Raw genomic sequence first — 15,620 nt, 5'->3', positions numbered from 1 at the left:
GTCCTAGCGTATTATTAAGAACTTTGTAGTTTTTAGTTGCGATTTTATTCAATTATGTGCTTTGAACGAGTAGTTGTTTTTTAGTTATAATTCTTTTTTGCAATTATTTTATTTAAATCTCAAAAATTATACCAAGTTATGCAGGTGATAGCATTGAAACAACAAAGAAATGACTAACAATAGCATACCAACTTTATTATTGAATTTCTTAAAAAAGATACAAATACAAAAATTTTTCTAAATTTATATTCTAGCTAAAAAAATAAATTGAATTTTAAGATTTACTTAATATTTATGTAAAACAAACTGTCTGCCAAGGCTTTATCGGCTTGAAAAAACCAGAAATAGGCTTGAAAAATGAGAACGTAAAATAAATGTCGCGGTTTAAGCTTCGCAATGAAGATCTTTACATGCACAATATTTTGATATGTGTATATGTTTTTAATTATTGGTGTATGTGTATGTTACTTAAATGCAAAACATCTACATAATAGTTTTTTTTTATTTCGCAGCACTGTAAAAACTTGTCAATTATATCATACAGTCAAGTTAATGAATAAGAAAATAAAAAGAAAACGAAAATAAGACAAACAAAAATAAAGTTATTAAACCGGTTTTCCTGTTTCACATATTTGATTCTTCAACAAGTCACAAAATCTTAAAAAATATTTATTTAAATATATTATGTATACTTATGTATATAATATTTGTTATAAATATGATATATGTAGGTATTCAAACTTTTTTGGGCAATCCGATAAAATAATATTGAATTAATATCAGAGATATTCGAGAATTTAAATTTACACTTTTCAAAAGGCTCAGGCAGACATGTAATTTGTAGTTTTACAATTAATGCTTGATTGTAATATCGATGCGCCGACATCTGCGCAACTAAATTATGACATCAATTCAAATCGAGTACTTTAGCAAGAGATTACAATCAGTTTTTTTAAAAAATTACAAACTGTTTGATTGCTTAATTGGATGCGATCACACAGTGGCATGATTGCAAGCTTGAGTATATAAACGAATAGAATACAAATAAGCAGTTGCAAAACTAAAAATTACATGTCTGTCTGTGTCCTAATATTGCTATCTGATATTGCTGTTTTTGAAAATTTGCTAAATTTATTTTTGGTTTGGTTAATATTTGAATACTTTGTTAGCTATTAACCTCCTAATTTAATTTTAACTTTTAGGGTTAAATAAGGTTCGAAGTCGTGTCGTATGGTAAGGCATAAAAATTTATCAAATAGTGAATATTTTGAAATTGAAGGTTTTTACTGTTTTCATAAATAAAAAGCAAACCGTTTCCAAAATAAATATGAGTTTCATGATTTGAAGAACTCCAATTCTTTCAAAGTATTTCACAATATAATTCGTAATTAAATATTGCTAAGTTCATTAGAAAATTGTAGAAAGATACAAATTTAAGCATTTAAGAATTTGAAATCTGTTTTGTTTCTTTTCTATAACTGAAGTGTATCAAAAAATGCTCTTGAGTTAATAATGTGAAAATTTTTCTTTACCAGTCTTGGAAGTACAAACATATATCAAATTCAAAGTGGAGAAAACGTGTAGATGAAGTTAGTTCATTCACTTAAATCTTTCATAAAATCAATTTGAATCTAAACGTAAGAATTCTTTATTTTGTTGACGGATTTATAATACGTTCGCAACGTTAAAGTTGCCGTATTATTAATTTATGCAAAATTTTAGCAGTTTTTAAGATATCACCAAACAGTTATTGAATTTATTTTGTAACTATCAGAAGGAATCAAGAAATTTAAATGACAAAATATTAGCCCTAATATTATATTTAATGCTTGTTCGAAATTTTGATGTTAGAGCTTTAACAATTTTTTAGATATACCCAAATAACTTTAGAAGTTGTAGGACAGCTATCAATTACCTTGATTACATCCAGTTAAAAGAGGATTCCAGCACTTACTTACTTTTATAAATCATTAGAGTTTAGCTCAATTAGTTTTAACGAACTGACAAACAGACAGTTAAATCGGTTCAGAATTCAACGCTGATGATATACTTATGTATGTCTATAGCACATTATATTTTAACGTTTTCAACGTTAAAGCAAATTAACAATACTCTTTGGACATACGTTCGTTCGGTTTCCGAAAAACTTTATCCGATTTAAAATGTTTAAAGAGTTTCGGTTCATTACGTTGCATGAAATTTTAGTATACATACCTAATAATCGAATCATCAATTTTCGAATCACAAATTTGCGCTAGCACTTGTAAGATAGAATATAATAATTATCTTCTTCACAAAAGTATGAAACTAGCAGATTGTCCAAAAAAAAAATAACAGAAAACAGAGAAGGAAAAAGCAAATTAAGAAAATAAAAAAAAATCAATTTGAGTCTCGACATTTTTCAAAGACTACGACCACGTTCAAGGTCAAGCGTGATTTTTTTTAAAAGTATTTTGCATAACTTAACCATTTAAAAACGATACCACTAACACATGTGCGCTATCACTATTTTATTTTGTTTGCCGAAGCATATAATTTTGCGCAAACCATTTTTTTTCCAATGTACATTAGCCACTCATATACGTAAATACATACATATGCATCTACATTGTTCGAACATAAAAATATCGAATGGAAAATATCGAATACAAAGTTGTATGAACGTATTTGTGTTGTTTCAAAAGTGTGTGGTTTAAAAATTCCTTTTGTATTTCTTTGAGTATTCAAAAAAAAAAATCTGTTTCGATTTTTTGAGAGTTCGATGATTTTTTCTTTCCAACACATACATACACATGTACATGTACATGTAAATATTTCTATCTCTAACGAAGAGTATAAAACTTGAGACTTGAACGCGACTATTTTAATAAAAATGGCAATCTAAAGAAATAAGTACTTGCAAATTGTTTCTAAAAAAAGCGGATAAACGCTTATATTTTTCAAAGCGTCTTTTTATTTTACATTCTTATTTTTATTGATACTTTGTAGTGTATTTAAATAAAATACAAAAAACAATGAACTTACCGGGTTTTCATGTGTATGCGCGCTTTTTTGGCTTAATGTGAAACGTGATTTAAAAAAAATTTGCCAATTTTATGAAATAAAATTAATTTTTGAAGGTTAAAATTTAATAATGCTTTTTGTAGGTACAGCGTAATTTTTTTTTACTCTTTACTATTTTACATTGTATAATTTTTATCATAGAGAATTACCGATGTCTTAAACACCTCTTAGTAATGCGAATTGAGGAGAAATCCAACTTTATGTAGCCCTTAAAAAATACTGTGATTACGTTTAAATATGTATAAGACGTGGAGTAAAAAACTTTTATTGTTTCATTATAATCGAGGACGGATGTCTGTGACCATCGATTGCACAACACTGTCAATTGTGTGTCACGTCAGTTGTTGAATCATATTGTTCATTTTGAATATCAAAAATTTGCAAGTGTTTTGAAAAATGCTGGTATGATTTTCATGATTATATAATATTTTCAGCTCTTAAAAGAACTTTTAAAATCTTGAAATTCAATTGGTACTTTTGTAATATCTTTTGAGCTACGATATTTCAACGTAATAGGTATAACTAAACTATGAATTGAAGTTTTAAAAAGTTTCGTGTATAATTATGTGGATGCAGTAAATTATAAAATCGTTTAAACTGCCTGTATCTAGGAAAACATTGAAATTCGACATTTAATTTTAAACGAAAATTCTACTCATTTTCGATATTCTAAAGAATCTGAAGGACTGTATATGTTAAAGCATCATTAATTACTAAGCCAAACTGTATACTTATATCCAAATGCAGTAATACGTACTATTTATTAAAATAATTTTAATGTAACTCTATACATTTATATTCTATTTACCACGCCATGTTTATTTTGTTACCATAATTTCATTTATTTAGTATTTTTTTAATAATTTATGAAAAATTAGCATGAAATTAGCACATTCATTATTACACATTAACAATTCCTATAAAATTTTTCTATTTTTCAAGAAACATGTGACTGTGACTCTATAAAATAAATCTAAGATTTTTGTGGTATTAACTAGTCTTCACCGTTATTAGCATATTTTCAATAAAATTGGCACAAAAAGATTATGGTATCTGCTTATATGATCTTGTGTCTGTTTATACAAAAATTTGTGCGTCCATTAAGATAGACAGTAACATAAGATAAGATTATTTAAACAAATGAGCTTTCGTGGGTAACTTTTCTTCTTTCTAGAAGGTTTTACATTTACCCACTTCCTAGTTCGACTGCCTGCAAAGTCTTAAAATTTCAACCGATTGCAGAAATTAATAAATAATTTATTTTGTCTGAAAAACCCTTTATTCCCGTTTTCTTATATGCTTACATCTGCAAAAATTACCAAAATTTCAGGTTTCGCTTCTTTTCCCGAAAGCTAACTCTTCTATTAAAGCAAAGAACTAACGCTAAATGTGTTTTCATCACAAAATATAATTATTTTCCTTTGATTGAAATCCTTGTTTTTGCTTCTTTTCCTAAAAGTATGCAGTATCTATTTATTGCATAATATATGGTAATTTCAGTATATGAATGAAAAAATGTTAGGGGGAGAAAATTAAATGTGTCACTTCACAAACTACTGGTTCAATCCGAATTTCCTTTTTATTTCACAACAGAGTGCTAAATATTAATTTTTAGTATAATTTTAAAGTTATTCAAAAATCTGACTCATTTGTTTGTAGTGACAGAAGCGAAAATATAATGTTACACATGTTTAATGTTAATGTTGTTAATGTAATTATTAAATGGCAGAGTAATTATTAAAAGCAACTAGTATATATTCGGAAAAATAATAAAGTAAGATTCGGGAAACGTGGCAGTCTTTTGTCTGATTATGGATCAGATATATTGCTGAAGTTTTGGTGGAATTGCTTAACAAGTTCGGGTAGCTGCTATACAACTCAAAAATCTAATTTTAAATTTTTGGAAAAATAATAAAGTCAGATTCATGAAACTTAGCAGTCGTTTGTCCAATTATAGGTCAGACATATCCGTGAAGTTTCTATAGAATGGTTTCACAGGTTCGAGTAATTGCTATACAACAATGAAAGGTGCATTTAATCGGTTCATACCGACTGAAACTTTTTAACTTGTCTTTATATATTTTCTGGAAGCTTACATGTTTTTATATATGTATGTATGTCCATATAAATGTATTTATTTTCTTAGATAGTATAATAAATCCAAAATTTTGCACTCCAATCTGCAAAAAAATCTTTATTTATGGTTTATTTTTCTCAATTTTCAATAAAATTAATTGTGGTTCGCAGTTTTTAGAAATTTATTTCTAATTTAAGAACATAGCTATAATGAAAATAATTTTGATGGCAAACTATTAATAAATACTAACTTCAAACGGTTGGCGTAAATTAAAAAACACTTTCTCCAAGTGTTTTTAATTCTCTAAGAATAAAAAAACTTTGTTACTAAACCAACCATAAAAGACTTTTCGTACATCTACACATGTTAGTATATGTGATTTTGATCAATGTAATTAAGAAGAGAAAGAATGAAAACAATAGAATTTTGCAAATTAGTTTTAATTAAATCACATTTACAACTTAAATAAGGAAAGTGTAAAAATATTAATTTAAAAGGTACTAGAATAGCACTTGTACATCTGCTTTTTATAAAAATTCAAGTTCTGCTAAAATAAATTCTTTTAAATTAAGACAACAAAAAATTAAAAATCGGTTTGATTTGGTGTTGAGTGACTTAGGTTGCCTCAAATCTCGGAAATTTCAAACCTTTAAAATTTGAAGTAGTTACATTTGCTGGCGTATGAATAAATCGAGTTTCCCAACAATTAACGAAAAACTAAATATAAATTGATTAATTTTAAATGAATATTTGGTTGACAAAATAGTCGAAAATTGAAATTGCAATAATTTCGCCCAAGATTTTGTGATATCATTCGCTTTTATAATTTTCGTTCTTATATTCTTTATGAATATAAAAATACCAAAAGATTTTATTTTAATTGTTAATATGTTCGAAGAAATTTAATTAACAATATAAATTGTAATTCTTCAAGTGAAAACCGCCGGACATGTTCTCCTTTTCCTTTTATATTAATTGTGTCTTATTGTAAGACAAAAACATTGTAGTTAATTATGGTGGCTACAAGTGTTGACATCGTATTATATGATTTTTATTTTATGTCTTATCCACACATACATGTAAATACATATATGTATATGTATGTGCATATGTGTCTCTCAAGGGAACCTTGGAATTCCATTTTAGTTAAACTAAAAAAAAAAAAATACGCCTGTCAACATGTTTGATTTTTACGAAAGCATCAGATTTTTTTTAAACAAACCGTATAACTTCAAAAAAAATAGACAAAAAAAAAACGTGGAAACTGTTTTCTAGTTAATTTAAATTAAGCATGTACCTGTCCATCAAATATCTAGTAGAGATTCTGAGACAATATAATAAAATATTCAAGAATATTCTTCCCCATTCCAATAATTCATTAACATAAAAATTTCTTTTGACTCAATTCATTAATTTCAAATACTTTCGAAAGTTTATTTTAATTTTAATTTAGATATTTTGGTATTTTAATAACATTGTTATAAAAGAAAAAAACAATTTTGCTATTTTGTTTTTGTGCTTGGAAATTCGTAAACAAAATTATCGTCACCGCAATATAAAAAAATTGACCTACTCTTTATGCAGAAAATGGCTGTCCTATGACTAATTCTTATACATTTTGATATTAAAATGTGAAACTCTTAATTGAATGCCTTTGATTATGAGGTGGTGTATTTGCTATGTTGGTGGAAATATAGAAATTTCCGTTTAAGGTAAAGGAAAATTCGAAAAATTCAACAAGCTTATTGTTTTTTTTTGTAAGAAATCAACAATTTTTTATTAAACTTCGAGAAAATGTTGTTTCTACATTTAGTTTGTACTTCTAAATTTAACGAAACAATTTAAAAATAATACAAATTTGTGTATGTAGGTATTATGTAAGTGAATCTGCAAGTTATGTGAGCACTGCTTAGAATTTTATTCGTACATACATTTTTTAGTAATGGATATTTTTCACGTTGCTTTTTAGCATTGGAAACTTCAACAGGAATCAAGAAGCTGGAGCTGAAAGCCAATTAAAAATCTTAGTTTTTCCTTTAAATTATTGACATTTCGAGTATAATTTCGAGAACAAGAATTCTCCTGAGTACATTTTAAACAGCTATAATGCTTTCGAATCACATGATTTTAATTAAAAAAGTTTCAGTTCTTACATTATGATATCTAAAATTTTAGCACATCTAGAACTAGACTATAGAGCTCTGCAATTTTAAATACCTCTTACCTGTGCAGCTTCCAACGTTCAAGCTCATGGAAATATAGTAAAACATTTGCAATCTATACTCATTTTATAATAAACCAAAAAATTTTAAAATCTAAGTAATCCTAATAATACAATTAATTCTAAAAAAAAATAAAAAATATTCAGTTTTGGAAAAAATATCAAAAAGTGAAGTTTGAAAATTTTTAATTTAGTTTTATTTTAATAGAATTTCGAAATTATGTGTTGAATTTGTTGAATTTTTTCCGTGAAAAGTTTTAAGAATCAATCGCGTATTTTTTAACATCCTGTAATCGAAGCCAGTTATAAAATCATTTACGATGTATCAACTAAAAAAAGGTAACCTATGTTCATTGATTGTAAAATTTCATCTCTATGAAACCCTTTCACACGGGTGTCTATCGATATTGTGCAAATTTTTTAGGAAATTTTCGTTGTATTGAAATAAGAACGGAATTTATAGCTTAACGGAAAATTGGAATATTGAATTAGCGAATACCTGTGATGGTTGAATTGCGACGAGTTCATATGTTTGCAAATCGCATTCTTATCAAATTCAAGAAATCAATACTGGCATTAATACTCGTATTTCTATTTTTTTTTTTTGTAAATCCCCTATACTATTTTCTATTAAATCATTAATTACACTACTTAATAACAATAGATACGATTTTAATCTTAAAATTTCAATTTGAAACCATTTAAAAGTTTGATTTGTGTTTAGAAGAAGTGCAATTTTATTTTTATGGCAATTGATTATCATATGGCTTTCAGAAATATTATAAAACAAAGACTCGTTTTTAATACAAATTTTTAATTCAATATCAATATAATTTATACACAATTAGTTTAATATTTATTGAAATTCAAATTTTCTCTGTAATTAGCCTAAGGGGTTGTTGAAATAAATGAGAGATCTGATTATTAATGAGACTTACCAAAAGATATTTATTATATATCACAGTAGTAGAATGCTTCAAATAGAAAGTTTATTTAAAACAAAAAAAATATTTGTTTTTATATTAAAAGGATTGCTTTCGTTTTCAATATTAATTTGGGATGAACATAATAAGAGACTCCACTAAATTCGGATTTTTTTTTGCAAATTAAATTATTGTATAAAAAATTTCTTTACATTTCAGAGAGTTTTTGCATTGAAAAATTTGTTGCTTCCTCAAACCCTCGAAAACGAAGAAATTAATGGAATTTTAGAGATATCAAAATAATTCTTGGTATATTGTTCAATTAATGGGCACCGACACAGAATTATGATTTAAAATGTGCATTAGATTACATAAAGAAAAAATAAATAATTTTTTAACACTACACCTTGGCGCTTGGTCAGTCATAAGTGTTTAATAGACATTGCATGCATTCATAACTAAGAGCAAGCTTAACTTATATTTCAAAAATTCTCGGGTCCCGTTGATTTAAATTTCTCAGCCCATCTTAATTGAAATTCAAAATAAATTTATTATTCTTTGGTGTTTTCTACAAAAGCACTTAAAATAATAATAAAGGAACCAAAATATATCATGGGCCCAAGAGAGAAAGTAATTAAAAGTATGTATTCTTTTTTTTTTCAATTCAAATTTATTACCATTATTTTCGAATTTATTTTGGAAATTGTTTTTTTCCTGTAAATTTTTTTTTTTTGGTTATCTGTTCTTCTAGAATAAAATTTAACTTTGATTATTGTTGGTGGGTTGTAGGATTGATTATACTAGACTTTCTAAATTACAATGAAATTTAAATTATATTATTTTTTTTTTGTTTGTATTTGCAGGTAGCGGCCATGATGTCCTGCCCCATTCCTTTACCATTGCCTAGACTTCCATCAACATTACATGGTGATTTTCCACCAGTTCACATAGGAGTTAAGGTATATCTTTTCATGTTGTTGATATTAAAATTCATAAAGATTATAAAAAAAATTACATTGATAATTAAAAATTTAAAATACTAATTAAGAATAATTGATAACTACTGTCACAATTTGACAATATTGTATAAAAAAATTTTAGCTATTTATAAAGTTTATTATAAAAATATTTATTAATCTATGTGATTTGGGAGGAAAAGTAAAGAATAACTTTCGTATACACTCAATATCATTTAACAGCGATATTTTTGGCGAAAAAATTATTTTACGCTAATACTTAATACTTTTACGCTAAAATTTTTACGCGCGTTCTCTTAATTCGGTGTACAGAAATTATTCATCAAATGATTACACAGATTGATGTTTAATGTGGCTTGTCTGTTTCCGCTTGCCTGTTTCAGCGGAATTTTCACAACATATCAAGTAAGATTAACGGTTATGGTAAATCAATTAAGGTGGAGATGACTAATAGCAATGCTGACAGTAGTCTGAAAGCAGCACATTCCTTGATGTAACAGAGCAATACTTTGCACTGTTGCAAAAAACAATTTATTTAATGTTAATTTTATTTCGATCCTAGTTTTATTTTCAAAATTAGTTTTTAAATTAGAAGAGCTTTTCTTTATTGAAAATTTTATTTTAAATTGTAACTTTGGTTTAGAAATTTTTTTTCTACTTATTGCACATTTAGGTCTGGTCTTAGTACATAGGTTTGTCTGTACTAAATATAGGTTTTAGTTGTCTTAATATTTATATGGTACGCTGATAAGTCGAGAGCCTCTTTGCTTCCTGGTGCCGGGTTATTTGGGCCGAGGACTAGGTACTTTTGAGCCAATGATCCACCCCTTGCTTTGCGTTGCATTGTTACCTCATGTCTAATATAATCTAATTGATTCAATAAAAGGTTAACTGTATAAAAATCTATGAATTTTAATTTTTGTTGGGAAACACAGTGAATGTCTGTATTAAATTTGAAAAATCTGTTCTAATTATTCAAAGCTTTAAACTCAAAAAAAATTTAAAAGTCTAAACATAAAACTTTTCGCTGATAAATTTGATTTTCGAATCATTAAAAATGTGAAATAAAATAAAAAAGAAACTTTTATTTTTGACACCTACAATTGAAATGTTCAGAGAACATTGTAAATAAATAAATATCACAATAAAAAATATTCTTTCACACGTTTTTTTGGTTCGAAATCCTTTATTTATAATATATTTTTTTATTATCCTTGATTGACAGTACGCCAATTTAAAATCCTCCCCTGGGGTTCGTATTATTCGCTTCTTAAACTTCTTCACGTTTTAATTCTTTTTTTTTTCGCTAAAAAAAAAAGCCTATATTTTCCTATCATTCTCTGTGTCTTCCCTGTTTCCTTATTCAATCTCTATTCTACTTTTTTTGGATTTGGTTTATATCATTTTTTTTTATGTTTGTATGTCCTTTTCATTTCTGTCTCTTATTCCTTACTTGTTATTCTTCAAGTATTGTTGATATTTCTCATTTTTTGATTTTGCTTCTTTATTTTTTGATCAGCCTCATTTCAATCGAGTTTTCTCTCTTGAATTTAGAATTTTAAATCCTTAGAATATGAAATGTATATGATCTATATATGAAAAGTGGAAAGGGAAAAATTTCATTCATAGACATAAAAAATTTTTCAAGGAATCATTATTAAAGGCGAAATATATTTGAATATCTTATGAATAAAAGATAATTTACATTTATTTTAATTGACGTAGAGAAATACATATATACATATATTTTTATAAAGAAAAAAATTTGAATTGTATGAAGTACTGAGAATATGAAAGTGCCTTAATTGATGAAAGTACCTAAGGATGTATTTAGACGTAAACAACTGCTACATAGTGGTCCAATTAACATAATCATAAAGTGTAAGATTTATCGACCTAGAATTAGGGTAGTTATGGTTTTTACATTTGATGCAATCTTATTAAAGTATTCAAAAATCATTTTTATGCTTCATTACTTTATCATTATACGTTAATCATTAATTTGAGTTCCGAAACAGATTCTAATAGATCGCACTGTATTCCAGGTATTCAATCTGGTAATCGTAATTAAAGTAGCAGTCATACAGTTACCACGCTATTGTTAAGGAAATACATTTTAGAAATCGAATTATTGAATCTTGATTAAAATACATTTTAGTTTTCAGTTGTCTCATTTAATTTTGGAAAATGAGCAATAGTGTTTAAAGAAACCAAATCTTATATGAGTTCCCCTTCCCATTAATTAAAAATTTGTGATTAAAGCCTTAACATTTCAGGTTTTGAAAATTTTTTTGCAAAATAAACTTTTGTATTTTGAGAATAACTAAAAATAGATTAAAAAAGTTTGTTGAATAAGAATTACCGTGTTAACAGAATTAAGAATTACCGTGTTAACAGATTAATAAATTTTTAACACTTTAAACTGTACAAAGCTAATATTATTAGTAAGATTTAATTACATCAGTTCAAGTGATTTTGCTATCGACAAAATTTTTTGGCCAGCATTTTTTTCGTCAATTTTTTTAAATACAATTGTTTCTGTATCATAACAGTAGCATTAGTTATTATTTAACAAAGCTAAGAAATTATAGAATAACTTCTTTTTCCAACTGCTAAAGCCATGTAAATTTTCTTATATTCTTGTAACAAATATTTAGTTTGAGGTTATTCAAGATTAATTATTTATTTCTGGATAAAGACATTATAATTTATAATTTACGTTCAGAGTAGAATTAGAATGTTAATTCAGTCATGTAAATTACATACATAAAAGATAAGAAACTTAAATTATACAAATTTTTTTTTAGTTTTCTTTAGAAGGTGAAAAGAATTTTACAGAAGCTAATAGCTTGCTAGGAATTTTTATTTTTGATTTAAAACCGTGTTTTCCATTGCAATATAGAAAAACCTTAATGTAGAAAAAAAAATCACATAACCCTTTTTCTTTTTTTTTGAAATTTCTTTCTTTCCATTTTACACTTGCGAAAAATAAAGAAGAATTTTATAAAAGACGAAAAAAATATGCTATAAATAATAAGAATATCGACTTTATGACAGGACATAAATTTTACAAGAAAAAATAAAAAAAAAACAATGAAATTTAAAAAAAAGAAAATCTAAAATCTCTCTGAAAGGTTCATCCAATTGTATGAGTAACGCGTCCTTCGTAATATCACAGAACTAGGAAAAACAAAGAAAGAGAGAAAATATAAGCTAAAAAGCAACAAGTCCATTTCATCTCAAGTAATAAAAAACGTTAAAAAAAATATTTATCCTTTGTCAAAATATCAAAATTTACAACAATATGCCATAGCTAGCATAAAAATGAAAAAATAAAAATAAAAATTAAATAAAAAACAATAAAATGAAAAACACAAAAAAGTGTCAAATGTGACGTGTGTTATGTTAAAAGTGTGAAGTTTAAGTGAACTATGGTAAGAGGTGATGCATGTCACTGCTTTAAAGCTTCGCGCCGTAATTCAACGTGAGGAAAATTATATTTATCTGAAGAACGAAAAAAAATAATTTTAATATATAGTAATAGTTGATCCCTTCAACTATAAGTATTATTCAAACAAAATATTTTTATTATAATAATTTTTACTGTTCGTAGAATAAAGTTTTTTAGTGTGCTAGTTGCTAGAGATATGTTAGGGACTCGTGAAGCTCTAACTGTCCTCATTTTAGCAAACCTCTAATTGATACCCGTCACTACCTTACATTATGTAAATTGCTAAGCACAACTTGTTTTCTATTAAGAATTTTTTCATGGCATTGGTACAAAGTGTCTGTTAAAATTTTCTCTTTTATTAATACTATTCATCAGGCGCCGGCAAAGTGTGGCCCATTCAACTTCAAAATGTTGCTCATCATTGCGACTATTAAAATTTTTCAAAAAAAACTTTGAGAATTCGATCATAGATAATAGATGTAGGAACATAAAATTCCATATAAATTCAATATTTGCCAAAACAAAACATTCAATAAAGTCAATTGAAAATGTAATTTTTCTTGTAAGTTGGTAATGTAAGAAACTCGAATGGTCCATACTCCATACTCATACTCACATTGTACACATTTGCCCACAAACCACAAAAGTATGGCGACGGCTGTTATACATTTTTCTAACAAAAGGTTCTTACAAACCATTTCTTTAAACATACGAAGAACAGAAAAAGTAAGCCTCTAAACGCATGTCTTGGCTAATTGCTGAACTTTTGCAGTGTCAAATGCCAGATAATAAACAAATTTGTTTATTTAAGCAAGATGAATTTCTAAATAATTTGTTCTATAATTTTGAAACTTATTTTCGCATTATAAGTGAATTATTGAAATTCTAATAGTATTATTGTTTTTAAAAACAATCGCGAAATAAAAGAAGAAGAACAGAAAATAAGCCTTAAAATCCGCCTATTACTTTTCGTGACTTTTGCTTTCTTATAATTTTTTTACGATAACAATAAAACGAAAATAAATCTATAAAAAAAATATAAGTATTCTTTTTTTTTCCGAAAATCCTTATTTGTTATTACCGTTACATTATATTTACATGCCTATATGATTAGATATTGTATGTATGTATTTATTAATATGAGATAGGCATATTTTATGAAAATGTTTAACGATTTGTTTCCATGTATGTATGAAAATCAAAATTTCTGTTTAGATTTTCTGTAGAGTCTAAATTTTATGTTCATATAAAGGGTGCTTCTTTTTTTAAATTTTATATTCTCATTTGAACTGTCATGCAACTGCTGAATTTCTAAAACAAATTTGACAGAAACTATACTACGTGTACGTCGTTGTTAATATAATTATAAATGAGGTGAATTTTAAGGTCCTGCTATTGCAAAGAGGCTGGTGCGATATATAATCTTGTTTCGGTAATCATCGATTTAATCAAACAAACATTCGAAAAACGAATGATAATCAAAAGAATTCTTAAATTACATGGTGTAATATTTGAACACTACTTTTTACGCGTTTGTGTTTGGGGGGGGGGGGGGATAATTAAAAATAATTGGTTCTTTTCTGATATTTTGAAGACAATATGGAACAAGTTATTAGCCAAGCAAATAACATAAAAGTGCCTGTCAATCAAAATGATTTTGTTATCATTTAAATAATTTTCTCAAAAATTTTTAAATTGTAAAATTCTAGGAAAACACCCAATATACGTATGTACATATCTGTACATAAATATGCACAAATTTTATGCGTTAATACTTGTATGTGTACAAAGCTACCCATGCAAAATTTTAGAAAAACAACAACATGTGTGTATGTACATAGGATTTTATTTCAACATATCTTAGAGCTGGAGAAAAAAATAAAATAAAAGCGAACCCTACAAATAAAAACAAACAAGGAAAAAAAAAATAAAATTTACAATGTAAAAATCAGGATTAGAATTATCGTATGTCAAACAATAAAATAATAAGGATTTGAAATAAAAAAATTATAAAATGTATAACCTATTCAGTGACAAATTTTTAATTTGAACAATAATAAAAACAAAAAATTTAAGATTTCATATTTTATTAATTAGGAATCAATAGAGAATAAAGGAGAAAATAAATCAAAAGTTAGGACAATTTATAAGACTGTCGTCCTTTCATCATCGACCTAATTATGATCGTGAATACATAATAAAGCAATACTAGAGAGCTTGAGTTTTATAAACAAAATATTAGGATAAGATATGTAAACGAAAGAAATAGTAAGAAGGCCAGAACATATTGTCACAAATTCCAACGTCTCATTAGAACAATAATTCCATTTTGCTTTAATTACAATTTTATTCTAAAAGTTTTTGTAGGAATTTAAAATACAACAATATTAAAGTTTAAGTAGTAGGTTCTTTCGTTGAGCATTACTCCAACTGTGTGTAGTGAAATCTTAAATAATTTTGTTTGAATTTTAAGGAAATATAAAATTTTCTTAATGTAGAATTTACAGAAAACAAAACAAAAGTGTAGAATTTACCAAAATACTGTTAAAAATCAAAATGCGCTCGAGTAGGTTTATGAAACCAATTATAAGCTACTACATTAATTATCATAATTTATCAGTACAGTTGATGTAACTTAAAACTTGGTGTTTTTATTGATATTCATTGTCATTTGCCAGTATATGCTTTATCAGTAACGTATGTACATAAATAATATTAATATTTTTTGTACCTTTAACACTGAAATTTTGCAGTAATTAAATCAATCTGTACTTGTAACTCCAATGTCTTTTAAAATATTGAAATTTCGTTTTGTTGTTTCAGCTTAACGTTGAAATCTTGATTGTAGCCTCATTAATTCCTATTAAATAATTAAGCGACCCTCTCCGGAGATTTTCTTTTTTAATCG

The 15,620-nt window shown here is 26.3% G+C and overlaps 1 long non-coding RNA gene across 1 annotated transcript in view; it reads left to right on the top strand.

The window, feature by feature from the left end:
- The window catches only part of LOC129608302 (uncharacterized), a 184,823-nt gene that overhangs the window by 114,213 nt on the left and 54,990 nt on the right, over nt 1-15,620 (top strand). The window contains exon 5 of the long non-coding RNA XR_008696883.1: nt 9,148-9,243. This is a non-coding gene — a long non-coding RNA (uncharacterized LOC129608302). The remainder of the gene's footprint in view (nt 1-9,147; nt 9,244-15,620) is intronic.

Source organism: Condylostylus longicornis, unplaced genomic scaffold (assembly GCF_029603195.1).
Source record: "Condylostylus longicornis isolate FDR11 unplaced genomic scaffold, ASM2960319v2 ptg000004l, whole genome shotgun sequence".
In the NCBI taxonomy this organism is placed as follows: domain Eukaryota; kingdom Metazoa; phylum Arthropoda; class Insecta; order Diptera; family Dolichopodidae; genus Condylostylus; species Condylostylus longicornis.
Note: the sequence above shows the minus strand (reverse complement) of the source record. Positions and strands in the feature narration are given on the sequence as shown.